The following is a 13061-nucleotide window of genomic DNA, read 5'->3' on the forward strand; positions in this document are numbered from 1 at the left end:
TATATATATATATATATATATATAGATATAATATATATATATATATATATATATATATATATATATATATATATACAGTGATGGGAATAACGGTGTTGAAATAAACGGCGTTACTAACGCTGTTACATTTTTCAGTAACAACTAAACTAACTAATTATTGTCACTATAACGCCATTATCATTGCCGACACCCGGTTACTGCACGTTACTCAAATCGCACAATGAACTTGTTTTTTCACTTCATGATAGGACTCGTGCGCATGTTGTCATCAGAGAAGGGAGGATGAGATAACCTCTCAGCAATTATTGGCTGATGTATAGTAAGATTACGTCTTTAGCCAATCAGAGAAATTGGGTAGGTGGGTGTTTCCGCATTCACAGTGGCGGGTGTTTAGTGCCATAGACATAATATAAGAGTAAACCCCGCATTGACTGTCACGGCGCAGAAATTACAGCCGCCATCTTGGGGCGGTCGACTTGCTACCCTAACCTGCTGATTCAAGCTGAACACACAAATTATACCTCAGCACTGTGCACAGTGTATTTTGTTTAAATCGACGGACTATTGACGTCAGGGCTCGAGGGATAACTTTTCACAAGTAAGACTAAAAAATATTGTTTATATTAAAATGTGATTTTTCTAATATTAGATAGAGAGATACAGGTCTACATGTCCAAGTTTTTGTGACTTAGTCTCTACAAAATTGCATCTACTCCGTGAGGGCATCAGAGCTTTAGACATTGGTGAATAATGTATATATGTGTATATATATCAAATCAAAGGGAAGCCCTGCATGGGAAAACTTAAAATGGGATTTATTTAACAAAAATCACAACTGGTTGGAGAGCAGAGGGAAAGAGAGAAGTAATTGGCAGAGAGATTGAAAGAATGATCTGAGGTGGGCCTCACCTCGGACGGCTCCCTTCACCTCCTCTCCCACTTAGACATTGAGGGTTCTGGGCAGTCGCCCGGAGGGGGTGCACTGGCAACAGCTACCTTCCGGAAGGGGGGTTGGGCTGTGCCGTGCATTCCCTTCGGCGTTCCCAGTTTTTAAACGCACTTGAGAACAACATGTAACAACACAACATTTGAGCAGGCGTAGGGAGGATCGGGGTCTTCTGCACACCCCCGTTCTCCGATGGCGGCAAGGAGTCTGGGGCCTGGAGGAGGTGCGGGCCACTGTGTCCGGGGTCTTGGTGGGGGGCTGCGGTGTGTAGTCAGCGGCTTGCCAGGTCTGGGGCTGATGCCTCCGCTCCCCCCAGGAGGGGCGGGGGGCAGGGATGGCAAGGGTAAGGTGGGGGAGGGAGGGGGTTTATTAGGTATTTAGGGGGAGGGGGGGGCTCTGGCCGGGTGGCTCGTGCGGGTCGTGTTGGCCCGCCCTCTTGGGGGGGCCCGGTCCGGGGGGCGTCTGGTCTGGGGCCGGGGCCGGGGGTCAGGCACAAGCAGTCAATAGTCGATTTGGGGTGACCCCCCCCCCCCTCTGGTCAGTGTTGGATGTGAGTGTTATGTGGGAATGTGTGTACAGCGTCTTTTTTTTTTTGTCTGTGTGTGGTGAGTGGGGCACAAGGGAGGGATGGTGTGAATGAGTTTTCCATTTTTTTTTTTTTTTTTTTTTTTGTTCCCAGGTATGGGTGTGGTCCGCTCCCTCTCCCAAGAACATCTCAAGTCTCCGCTAGGTGCAGAGCCCATCCTTCGTTGGCGGGCGCCTTGGCCCTCTGGCGCATTGGTTGGCTTCGGGTTTGGGGCGGGTTCCCGGGCGTTCGCCGGCCCACTCCCGGCGGCCTCTTCGCGGGGCCTGGCCCCCCGGGGGCGGCCAGGGCCCCCGTCGCGGGGGCGGGGCGCCCTTGGGGCCTCTGGCCCTCAGGGCCCATGGCCGGGACCACTTCAGCGGGGCTAGCTGCCGGCGGAGCCCACGGGCTCGTCCCCGCGGCTCTTGAGGGCGTCGGCATTGCGGTGGCTGGGGGATTTCCTCGGGGTCGTCTCTGCTCCTTCCTTGGGGGGGGGGGGGTTGCAGATATCCTGTGTCGGCCCCTCCTGGGCGACCTGCTTTAGGGACCCCTTTGGGAGTCCGGGGTTACGGGTCCCCTGACGCCTGCCTCTGTGCTCGGGGAAGGTGGGTCTTCGGTTCTCCACAATCACTATCAAGCTATTTCTGGATAATCTTCACCTAAACTAGTGCACATTCACATCTCCCACAGGTGCTGGGTCCCAGGTATTAAGTGTTCACTTATATACAGTAATCTTATAATTTATTTATTTATGTTCTTTTACTTTCTTTTTTCAAATATCACATTACACATGTCAGCTTACATAATAATATATATGATTTAGCAATGGCATCTAGGTGTTATTCGAGTGTATCTGTTGCTTTATGTCTGTTGGTTGTGCTGTTCTTTTTGTGTCTCTTTCCAGGTGATGGAGCAGACAAAGAAGGTTTTATCATTCTCTCCCTTTTATCTCCTCTTTCTTTCACCTCTACTCTTTTTTTTCTTTTTTTGTTCTTCCTTTACTCTCCTATTGTCATGTCCATATAATTTGAAATTCTCCTTGCAGGAATCATAATAAAGCTATTTACAAGTATAAATCAAGTGGAGCACTATGGCGAAAGCTGTTCGCTCCACTTGTAAAAGCAAAATCTGTCGAGCTCTATCTGGCATTGAGACATCAATTCCTATTGCCATATTGCTAGACAGGACACTGGGGAAAAAAAAAAAAAAAAAAAAAGAAAGAATGATCTGAGCTGGTGATCATCTGGTGCTTGGGCTGAAGCGGAGCTTGGGCTTGCGCTGTCAGGTGAGGAAGCTTGCTGATGTCAGTCTGACCAGCTACCTCCACTTCCAATCCGCACCAATTGGAAGCTCTACACAGGGACTAAGAGGAAAGGGGCCGTAACAATACAAAACTATATATATATATATATATATATATATATATATATATATATATATATATATATATATATAGCTTATGAGAAGGGGGGGGGGTATGGGGTTGAGAAACGAAAAAGTAACGCAATAGTTACTTTTACTGGTAACTAGTTACCAGTATAACTTACGAGTTTTTATACACATACATATATATATATATATATTAGGGCTCGGCAACGATTAAAATATTTAATCGCGATTAATCGCCCTGATTAATCGCATTGTATTTACAAACTCCAAGAATGAATTCAAAAGTAGTGTAAAGAGCACTTTTATTTTAATGTTCTGCTCCCATATGAACAAAAGTGTTGTAACATTTGTAGCACTTATTTTATACTGGATATTTTCAACCCATCTATTGAATTTAGTGCACTAGTTGATCTTTTCTTCATAAGAGAACAGCAAGCACTGCAGCCAAAATATGGCCTTTTTTGACCTGCTGTATATTAGCCAGTCCCTAAGCTTGATGTATAATGAAACTGTTGACCTTTTGGGTTTTGTGGTTTTTATTTTATTATTACAATTAAATAATAATAATAATAATAATAATAATAATAATAATAATAATAATAATAATAACAATAATAACAATAATAATGTTCAGTGTTTTTTCGCTAATCCACCTCTTATATATTTCAATCCTTATGTAATTTTGTCTGTGTTGTGTGCACCTACCTGTTGCTTTAATCCTATAAATTTCCCCGTCGTGGGATAAAAAAAGGATTAACTAATGTTATCTTAAATAACACTTTTTAATATATGTACTGGGTTCTTTCAAGGTCTTAATTACATGTTATGTGTGGGCTCCAGTAACATCCATCCATCCATCCATCCATCCACTGATCTACCTGGATGTGCCCTGGAGGACTGAAACACCTCAGTCAGAGACGTCTGTGGGTCTGTCGGGGCAATGAGAGAAGTTTCGTCTCCTCTCTCCGTTTCTGGGGCTCGACGTTTTCATGTTTTTTCACGTGCTTAGATAAATTTGTTGTGTTTCCACTGAAATGAACCGGCTTTTTACAAAACATACAGCTTGATTTCATTTACGGTATTAAAATAAAGCCAAACGGTGCTACTTCCCCTGTTCATGTTTTTTCGCTGCTGCGGTCTCTCTCAGCTGTTTGTTTGTTAAGTTTGTGTGAGAGCTGAGTGGGCGGGCCAGGCTGAGCCTGCGTGCTGATTGGCTGGCGCCGCTGAGCCATGTACGAGAGGGGAGGGGGAGCGGGAGAGTGCTGCCGTGACAGCGCGCTGCAGTCAGCGCGCCTGCTGACTGACACTGACTGAAAGCATGTGAGCAACATGCGTTAATGCGCGATAAAATAAATATCGCCGTTAATAGTCTAATGAATTAACGCGAAATTAACGCGTTAACTTGCCCAGCCCTAATATATATATATATATATATATATATATATATATATATTATTTTCGGATTGTTATGTATTCTTAGAAATATGGATATATTATCACTGTAAACATTTTCCTACTTTTTGCCATGATTGATATAATTCAAGCCATTCTGCCTACCTTTTGTTATATGCCAGGCATCAAACCAGTGATTAATTGAGGGATAAATCTCACGCATAAACTTTTTAACACTTGAATGACGGTCTGTTGTCAAGTCAGTGACAGTGAATTTTTCACTTCTGTACACTGAAAAAAATGGTTAAGTGTAATATTAGTACATCTATAATCCTGTAATTGAAAGAGTACTCAATTAAAAACTATGCTAATATATGATATTCACTAAATCCAATATATATTGTTTGTTAACTTTTGTGGACTCTCAGATGTTGGTTTGCTCATAAAAACCATGATATCAAATCAGAATCTGGGTATTTAAACAGCACAACCTTACACTTTGGAGGTGTCGATGTCCATAAGGGAGTATCTACCATACTGGGCAGTGTGTCCTGGTGAGCAGCATCTGGCATCTCCACCTAATCTGACTTTGCTCTTTTTTTTCTTGCGTTTTTGACCAGAGACTATTCACAGCTGGAATGAGGTATGCCTTCTGTATGTTGTAATAGGTACTGACGCAGAATGTTGAAATCCTCATAAACTTCAAACAATTGACTGCCTTCACAGTACTACACCCACTAAACATTATGGAAGCAGCTAGCTGCAAGTTGCCAAGAGGCATGGTGCCATGTGATGGCTGACTTTTCCAGGTCTTCATATGAGAGGGGTCAACATTACACTGTGATGTCAAGGTCACCATAGTGCCCGATACCTTTGTGAATATTATTTTGCAGGCGTTCCCACATAAAAAAACACAAGGCTAGGAGGGACCGAAGACACGATTTGAAGACTATGAACTTCCTCTCTCTCATAGGGGTGTCAGTATTTTCTCTTGTGCTGCCACAGGGGAAAATCACTCCTAAATCACTCCTAAATCACTCCTTTATTCTATGTGTGTGCAGGTTTTGCTGTTAAAAGATCACTAGTGCTCGAATTCATCCCTTTCAACCATTGTTTTGATATCAGCTTAAGAGCTGATCATCACCAGACAATACTTAACAGACAGAGGGTTATTTATGAAACATTAAATAACTTTAAACAGTGTATAATTGCACAACATTTTATGGTGTCCCAGAGGTGGGCCTTCGTAAATACTTCTTAAACTGCACACATATCAGAATATCACCTGTGACGTTTTTAGACTTTTGTAAAATAAAAGTTTACTAAAAATGTTCTCAGCTAGTGATAACAAACTGTACTACAAAGACCTTAAACTCAGATGCTTGAATCAATCAAGGTATCTGGTATAACCAACAGTCTCAGAGTAGATTTAACTGTAAAGTTAATCTTACTGACTGAGCCAAATTTTGTTGCACATCTGTCTCCAGATGCTGTGACTTATCCTCATGTTTGCTTAAACCACAAGTCTTAAATGAAAGTCCACAACTTCCAGTCCAGGAAAGTTAGATGCTCAAATATCTAACCTAAGATGCTTTGCATATTTGTTTAACAAGACATTTTAAAAGCTTACTTGTGTTGTGTAGAACGTATTTGTCTCCAGATTTAACTCCTAGTTAATCTGAGGTATCACCCTATTTATGTGGTAAGGGGGGTGATACTCTTAAAGCTAAAAGTGCTAATTTCCCTTAAAAGAAAGGTGAGAAGCACAAGCTAAAAAAGCTAGTAATTCCTTAAAAGGTGAAGCCTTGCACAAAAGCTAGTATTTCCTAAAGAAAGGTGAGCAGTTGCTACAGAGCTCGTACGTCCTAAAGGTTTAGCATTCTTAACACTGAAAGAATAGTGTCGTCATAAGTCGCATGTTGAACAGTGCAACCTGCGCACCTGTTTCTACACACACAAATAAGTATTTGCAAAATGTGTATTTAAACATAAATGCCTAGCTAAGCATGCACCGACTGGATCTTATGTTATTTTGAAAGTTTTGTAATTTCTTTTGTTTGTTTTGTGTTAGCAAGATGGAGGGGACCTCAAAACTCCTGATGTCAGCAAGGCTGCATCTCACCAGAGAAGTGCGTCCTCCATCCCTCAGGTGAACTCTTCACACGATCAACCTCAGCAGGTTGAATCATTGCAGGAGCTGGAATCACAGAACAGCTCTGCAGTTTCTAATGCAGCACCTAGAACAGAACCATTCTTGCCAAACTTTGAATAGAACTTCTATATTTTGAGTTTACAGAAAGTACTTCCACAGACTCCATGAGAGATGCTGGAAGTCAGACTCATACCACCACCTGTCCTGACTCTGTGCCGCCCCCTTAGGGCCAGAAGAGTCACACAGGTGGACCACACCAACCTAAACCCCTACCACATGTCAGACACCTTGGAAAAGTCTCAATTAGATCAGGAACATTCTTCCTTACATCAAAAAATAGTTCACAGACCTCCATCAGGTCATGAACATAACCAATTTGACTTCCCAGGTGGTCCAGGGCCACCTCAGAATCACGGTATCCGTATTCTCCAACTTGAGTCCCTTGCTCGTGACATAGAACATTTCAACCCAGATAATCATGATTCCAACATTCATAGTTATCTGAAGGAAGTCGAACGCTGTCTTTTTGGCCTGCCATCTCCCTCATCTTGTGAGAAACTAAAGCTTATTTGGAAAACAACATGGAACAGGAGCGTTTTCATTAAAGCTCTTACTCCAGAGATTCGTGACAGTTATTCAGCTCTTTGCAAAGCTTTAAGAGAATAATATTCTGTGTACAGGGATCAGGCTTCAATAACTCTTGACGCTTTCAGCGTTATTCAACAGGAAAATGAAACACCCAGAGATTATTACTATTGTTACAGGAACGTTTATTCTCAGGGATGGAATTCTCCAGGTCCTGAAGAAGACCCACTCTTTAAGTCTTTGTTCCTTCATAATTTACATGAAAGTGTACGTTATGAAGTGACCATGCATTGCAGGGAAAGTAACTTTTCCATGCATGAAATCCACAGATATGCCCAGCTTGTTTGGAACACTCGTTTGCAATGTGACAGGAAACAAAGCTAGCGTAGAGTCCTAAACCTTCAGACAGTAAACAGGCCTAAGAAAAGACACAAAGTCAGTTCTCCAGTGATCCAGCAGACTGAAAGGTTTGGAGACAGGCTGTCATGAAAGCCTAGGCAGCCAGATGAAGGTCAACTCTTTCACAATGCAAAACCCCAAGGTCATATTGATAAAAGGTGGAACCATTCCAAATAAATGATCACAAAGAAAAACTTTGAAAGTATCTGCCGAGATTTTCTGACCGAGTTGTCGCATGTTTAACCAAGATTAAACAGCTAGCTGATCGAGTTCAAAAACAACCGCGCAATGTATCATGCCTCAGCGTGATAAGGTCAAAAATAATTTCTAGCACGGTTTACTTTGTTTTAACCCTTTCTTATTGTTGTAGGACTTAAGAAGTGGAGGTTAACCATCAGTTTACCACGGTGTTTAGAATGTTGTTTTTTTTTCTGTTTTTATGGTTTGGAATTTTGGTGTGTATGTCTAAATATTTGTGGCACATCCAAGGGATGGATGTCTGAATATTTTATAGTTAGGGTCAGCTCTCTGCCCCACATGCCTCAATCCTTCCAAGAGACACGCTTCTGATGGAACTGAACTTTCAATGTCTGTCCTCTCATCCACAGGAACCCCTAGCGACTCTGTTTCATTCCAGGTCATGGCGGATGGACTTTTGGTAAATCCGAAAATGGAGAATCGGATCTGCCATTCTCTGATTTAAAGAGGGGAATGTTATGCTATATCACCGCCATGAAAAATGAATTGAGGTCAGACTGAATTTTGAACAGTGGAAGAGTTGATAAAGGAACCCAACTCTTGTTGTAAAGGATACACAGGCACAGAGGGTGGTCTCTCTCTCTCTCTCTCTCTCTCTCTCTCTCTCTCTCTCTCTCTCTCTCTCTCTCTCTCTCTCTCTCTCTCTCTCTCTCTCTCTCTCTCTCTCTCTCTCTCAGCAGGAGGTCAGCTTTGACCACTCCCTACAGATAAAAGTCACAGCACACCTCTGCTTCAGTCTCTTCTACACACACTCCTCCAAACCCTCAGATGACTCCTCTGGGGCTCCCAAGGAGGGGGGTCTCCTTCCTCAGCAGCCATGTGACTGAAGGCCCTGCAAGAGCAATGCATGGGACCTGGAAGAGGCCACAAGCTGAGTGAGTTCCTCCCTGGCATCGGGAGAAACTGCCAGCCGATTCAAAGTCTCTCACTTCTGCTTAAAAACAGATGCCGAAGTGAAGGAACCTGTCTATGCCAGCTTTGTTTTGCTTTCTCAGCAGACCCCAGACGGAGCTGGTTCCAGGCAACGCAGAGCTGAAAAGCCGGCACAGGAGCCACTTCCCCATGCTGAGGAGAAATCTGCTTAAATCAGACTGCATCCAGGTCAGAGAACATGGCAGGGACCAGGCCTCCGACCCCAACCACATGGTGCTACAGAGCTAAGCGCTAGCCCGCCAACAACAAACCAACGATTCTCTTTGCTTTTACGTCCTTCCTGGAATGGCCAAAGTGGACAGAACTGACACGAGGCAAAAGACAGGTTTGGACAGTGAGCTGAGGGAGAAGTTAAAAGGTTTATTGGGAAATGTCTTGTAAACCGTTGTACACATGGTGTTTTAGAACAAATGGCTAACAGAGGTAGCTCACGCTAGCCTTAATGCTATTAGCCTCGCTAACATCTGGTCCCGGACATTTCAAAAGAAGTTTGTTTTAAAGCACAAAGCTTAATCTTTCTGCTCTGCCATCCTTCGATGGTGCTGTGAGCCTTATCCCCGCATTAATATTGAATATTAATGTTGGTGTAAAGGCAATTTTGATAACTTTATACTGTAACCTTTTAGCCACCGATTTGCTACAGCGACCCCAGAGAATCGCATTAACAAACTCGGTCATAAGGGTTTCAATGATTTTACTGGGCAAATCAGTCTTTAGAATATTATTAACTCAAAATATTGTTCTGGTTGACTTGGACTTTGCATTGTGAATGGATTGAAACACATGCCAAATGTTTTTAACTGCATTCCCTGCTTTTGGAATCAGATCTGCAGTGAACCAGGATTCAATGAAGTATTCTGATTATGACAACCACTTTTGTTTTGTCTTTTGTTTGTTTTTGCATGTAAATAGTTCCTTGGCTTAGCTTCTCACCAGACAATACTTAACAGACAGAGGGTTATTTAATAAACATTAAATAACTTTAAACAGTGTATAATTGCACAATACTCTAAAACAAAGATAAATACAAAATTGAATGATCACTATTTTAAAATAATCCATTGTGTTATTTGATGTCTTAAGTTACTCATCACTCATTTCCATTTCAAAATCTCAGTTAGAGTCTTCATCTTCCTCAGGAATGTAGTCTAAATCACCACCATCATCATCAGCACTGTCGTATTCATCTGAAAAATCAACTTCCATCGAAGAACAATTCTTTGCAACCTTGTTGCCGAGCTTAACCTGGCAAGAAAAATCCTTAAATATTGAAAGCAGGCTTTGGGTCCCACGATGACATTTGGCAACTGGAGGGACATGCCAGGATTTTGGAGTTTGACATGACCTAGTGCATTTCACAACTATTTCAGTCTGTGACATTTTATTCTGAAAATGAATAAAAAATAAAATGTTTACAATTCTGAAAATAAGTTTTCAAAAGATCGTTGGGTTGGGATTTGTAGAACTAGAATTCCCAAGTCTTGCTCTTTTGTAGAGAAAATTGAGTTTCATGGAAGGAATTTTTAAATTTATATTAGACCCAATCCTACATACCATTCCGGCTGACATTGTCTGTACACAAGCATGGGTGGTCAGATGAGGTCATTCAAAAGACACATTAGGCTGGGCATACGTTGAGATGTCGGTTTCATAGCAAGCCTCTGCATCATCCGACGACTCCACTTCACATATACTTGCCTCATAAGCTTGTAGAGCACAGCTAACTGTCTGAAATATATGTAATGGAAGAGGTTACAGTGGATTAATATATATATATATATATATATATATATATATATATATATATATATATATATATATATATATGTATATGCCTTACCCTTCAGCTTGGAATATCATAGGCCAATAGTACAGAATAATAGAAATCTGAGAAATACTGTAGGCTGTCCTTAAAGGCCTACCTCGCCTACATATCTAGGCCTATACTATAATAAATCCTACATGGGCATGTAGACTACGCTTCATACAATTAATAAGGCAAAGTTGTAGGTAGGGGCAGGGCTGTTTAGCTATTTCATTTTTTATCAATTCAGTCAATTTTCATCTTAAAATTTTCAAGTCAAAGGCTTGACATTTGTAAAGAATATACAACTATTTGTGTACAAAAATAAGGACAAATGCATGTGGGCAGCTATATAAGCAGATATTGAATTAAAAATGTCTTTGATGTCTTATTATAAATGTCCTCACTTCTAACATGCAGAATGAATTGCTTACTTTTGCAAAGGATTTGGTTTTAAAAGTTTGTCTTTATTTAGCAATGCCAACATGAATTGATATCTAATCCCTCTGTTTCTGTAGAAACTGTCTGTGGACCTCGAGTCCCTGAAGAAGGCTCTACAGTCCTTGACCAGCAATGTCACGTTCAAGAAAACTGGAGGACAAAAAAGTAAAAATAATAAAAATAAATCAGCTACTCCTGATTCTTCCCATAGTCCAAATAAACGGGTTACTCTAAATTGTGAGTGTTTGTGTGCATTTGTCCCTGTGATGAACTAGCAACCTGTCTAGGGTGTACCCCTCTTTCTCTCTATCATGGAAAAGCAGGTGTAGAGACTTGATGGAAAGGTAAAGCTTTAACAAATTCATGTTTGGTAGCTATATTAATGTTAATATATTTAATTTAAATTTTTATATATTCTAATTTTAAAATGTATATATTTTTAAGTTTTTCATAGGCCGACCTTCAACGCTTTTTCACCATGCCCGTGGGCTCGGGTTGCCCCATATTTAGGGTTGGGATGGCACCTGGCTTAAGCTGTAACTTTAGTAAATTGAATCCCACTGATGCTGCGAGAGCAGGAATGATGAAAAAAGAATCTGCCATGAAGTGATGAGAACATAGTTTGCTGTATCGGCTTGGATGCCACAGATTGTCGGGTTGATGTTTGTCTAATCTATGTACTTTCCGGATCCAGATTTGATGCAAAACCGGGTCCGTCGGATAATTAAACATTCCTTTTCCCGATCCAAAGCCATTCCTACAATTGGCAGCAGTACAATAGACCATTGTAATGACTTTTTACCGATCCTTTCAGAGTACTTAACAATGCGTGAAGTAGTGGTTCTTGACAGCCGCTCGAGGACGCTTGACAAGTGTGACGTCACAGCTGTTTTCGTCACGTGACTGCTCTGGCCGGATTCGGGGAGCGCTGGAGGAGCCAAGCATACTGTAAAATTCTCTCGATTTTTATTACTTGGAGCATTTTTAGCTCGATTTCGACCAGCCACATGGAGAAAAAAAAGATAATCTACCATCATACACGATAAAACTGCTCTAGACGCACTGCTTTCTATTTGAACTTTAATCTTTTTCTCTCTGATGCCAGCTCCATGCGCATTCTATGTCACAAACCTTAGATTCACCATAGATATGTGTGAGAAGCTGAAGTTGGAAAGTGCAAATCCCTATAGAAATAGATATACATAGACCTCATAGTGCTCACCCTTCTCCATTCATCACCTTTGCTGGTGGACAAACTTAAAGAAATGGAGCAGGATTATGAGGCAGCAGTTAGACCTTTTTACTGCAGCCCATCATCTCCTCCCAAGAGTTCTACGGCAGGGTTTTGTTTAAGTCATCTTAATGCTGTTGCTGGACTGCTGCTCCATGTCTCCTGGACTCTTCTGCATCTGAGGGTCAGCCTGATGCCTCAGACTCATCCACTGGGGGTCAGTTGGATGCCTCAGACTGCATCAGATTTGGATGTCTCAGATCACTGGGGTCATTGATTCTTTAAGTTAACACTTTTGATCCTGCCGTTGAGGAACAGCTGCATAACTCAGATCCTGCCATTGATGGACAGCTGACGGACACATCAAGCCCAAGTTCCTGCTCAGAATCACCTCTGAGTTCCAGAGCCAACCCATCATCTTCTGCACCATCTGTACCTTCTGACTTGATCTGTCACTGTTGCCAAGACTCCTGCAGAAGCATTTTCGGGCCTTAAAGACTCCTGATCTGGTGTTGTTGGCCATCAAGAGTTATGCTGCTATTAAGGCTCCTCCTTTGTATGTTTAATTTTTATGCTCAAACATTTATGTGCGGATGCAGTATTCATCTCTATGTGGATGTAGGCTCAGTTGACTTATCAGTTGTTAGCTTTCTGTCAGCCTGATATAGCAGGTCATTTTGTCTGTACACTCATTTGTACAGACAAAATGACCGTTGGGGGTGTTTGTCTTTAGATGAGATATGGCTCGATTGAATTTTAGCTAATTTAATATCTTTTCTCGTGTCAGAGAAAATATCTTTATCATGTTTTAGATATGTTATAATACACAAATTATTTTTACTAGCTAAGCTACACTCAACAAAAATAGAAATGCAACACTTTTGGTTTGGCTCTCATTTTTTATGAGATGAACTCAAAGATCTAAAACTATTTCCACATACACAATATCACAATATACCTCAAATATTG

General features: G+C 41.5%; 1 long non-coding RNA gene across 1 annotated transcript; it reads left to right on the plus strand.

Annotated features, from left to right (window-relative positions):
- Positions 1 to 8451: 8451 nt before the first annotated feature.
- On the plus strand, positions 8452 to 11061 carry LOC118564718. Its single transcript, XR_004932003.1, has 3 exons — positions 8452 to 8558; positions 8682 to 8941; positions 10939 to 11061. It is a non-coding gene; the product is annotated as an uncharacterized LOC118564718 (long non-coding RNA).
- Positions 11062 to 13061: the final 2000 nt, after the last annotated feature.

This window comes from Fundulus heteroclitus, chromosome 12, assembly GCF_011125445.2.
Source record: "Fundulus heteroclitus isolate FHET01 chromosome 12, MU-UCD_Fhet_4.1, whole genome shotgun sequence".
In the NCBI taxonomy this organism is placed as follows: domain Eukaryota; kingdom Metazoa; phylum Chordata; class Actinopteri; order Cyprinodontiformes; family Fundulidae; genus Fundulus; species Fundulus heteroclitus.